The sequence below is a fragment of the Haplochromis burtoni genome, unplaced genomic scaffold (genome assembly GCF_018398535.1).
Source record: "Haplochromis burtoni strain Fernald_Lab_line unplaced genomic scaffold, NCSU_Asbu1 Contig_216, whole genome shotgun sequence".
NCBI lineage: Eukaryota > Metazoa > Chordata > Actinopteri > Cichliformes > Cichlidae > Haplochromis > Haplochromis burtoni.
The window spans coordinates 1,072,505-1,074,649 of NW_024582577.1; the positions used below are offsets into that span (position 1 = coordinate 1,072,505).

Here is a 2,145-nt window from a genome sequence, read left to right on the forward strand (position 1 = left end):
TCTGTGTCTTTGTCCCAGGGCAAAACCTCAGTGTAGGCCAGGCAACTTTCACTTAACAGACTCAGCTCAGATTGAAATGATCTTGCTGCGTGAAGTCCATAATCATCGTCACTGACAAGCAGACCAACCCAAGTCCAACTGAAATGCTTCAGAATCTGAATCATAGCACGTACCTAAGTGTAAGTGCATAGACAAGAACAATTTTCCACATGATTATTACACCTTTATGGTGGCAAATTAGCTTTGTTCATAACAAAGTAAAACTGGAACTGAAAAAACATTTTAGTATCATTGTATGCATATTGTTGCAAAGTAGGCAATTTCTTTAACCAAAACATCTTTGTCGACAACAAAAACAATTGTTGACAGATTTTCACCTGGAAAGCATCACTTGGGATCGTCCTAAAGAATGATGGGTATTTTTGATGGTTACTCAGGCAGGAACATGTGGCAAAATAACTCACCTGAAAGATACAGACTACAGATTGTACCGATATTGATGTAGAGATGTCTTAACTTTGTCATTTTACTTCAAGTGTCTTTAAATTTGCAATTAAATTAAAATAATCCAAGAAAACTATTACATGGTTGAGCAGAAAACTTACCATAGGTACTCTGTACAAACCTAAGACGTTGGAAATGGCGATAGAATTTGTAGAAGATGAATCACCCACAATCCCTATGACAGGAGGATTTCCAACACATGTACTATTTAATATAATTTTCTCTTCTTGACCACTGGCCATTGACAATGCTGCACGAAATCCAATTCCAAGTTCAAGGCAGTTATCATACAGAGTGTACCCCAGAGTCACATTTGGTAGCAGGTTTGAGTTTCTATTGATCTCATCAATAGCAAAGGCCATGGTTTGTGCGAGCTTAAATCCTAGGGCATAAACACTAAGACAAGAAAAATTTAACTGAAAAATATATTTTCATCAAGATACTTTACTGCAACATGTGGCAAAATTACTTATTATTAAAAAACATTATAAAACAATTAAGGAAACTGAATAACAACGATAAACAAGATATTTTCATGACAAGTAATATTGATGCACCAAGATACATGCATTTATCCTGAATGATAATAAATCAGAAAGTACAGTTACTACTATTACAATCTCATATTTCCTTTGCACTAATTTCCATTTCCCTTTTCCCCCCCAGCCTTACTTACCCATTGCAAGTAGGTTGTTGTGGTTTTGAAGTAAAAGACTGAATAGCAACACTTGAAAAGAAGTGGATTTGAAACAGTCCTCCTAGAACCACATCACCAGCCTTGTCCATCCCATTTAGATCAAACTGTCCCTGTAACTGACATGAGAGAGAAAACTGAGAAGAGGATATAACCAAAGAAAAGTAAGAAGATAGCAAAACAAGCAAGAGCAAACTGGTTTGTAAAGAAGAGGCCATAACAGCTTTCTGATTTCCTGAGCTCAGTCATTAGGTTTTATTTCAATGCCTTTCCTTTGTCTTTTATTGATATTTTGTGTTGTTTAATCTTGCACACCACCCATTAAGGAAGAAGGATAAGTGTGGGCGGGGCCTAAAAGACTTGAAATTGTTTTTGTATTTTTGTATCCATATGCAGTTAAGTACTACTAGGAGTCAATTAGCTATCACCCCCCTCCCCCCCAAAAAAACAAAACAAAAACAAAACACACACACACACACACACTTAAGGATTGACATCATAAAATTTTTCTTTGTGTTTTATTATTTATTTATTTTTATTCATTATTTCATTTATCGAGTGACATAAAGCAAGAATGAAGACCACAACATTTACAGTCTTATTTCATACATAGCAAGGTTCATGCTCAAAAACTCCATATTAAAAACTTCAAGTCCAAATATGAGTTGAAACAGAAAATAAAACCATTTAGAGTGTCGAAAAAATTTAGTTTCTTTTTAAGAAGCTGAGTGTAAAGGGCAAGAGGAGACTGGAAAAGTTAGTGGATGGGGAAGACTATCCTGATGGATGTCAAAGGGATGGTTGATTTCAGAAGGACAACCTTCTAGGTAGAACAGGGGAGAGGAATCCCTTTGAAAGTTGAGCAGATGTTCAGTAGTAGTGATGAAAAGCCATTTGAAGCTAAACCAGATACACTCAGGCAGCCAAGGTGCTGAGTGCGACAGAGA

General features: G+C 36.1%; 1 pseudogene; it reads right to left on the minus strand.

Annotated features, from left to right (window-relative positions):
* Window positions 1–1,383, minus strand: part of LOC102299488 — a 51,258-nt pseudogene extending 49,875 nt beyond the window's left edge.
* Window positions 1,384–2,145: the final 762 nt, after the last annotated feature.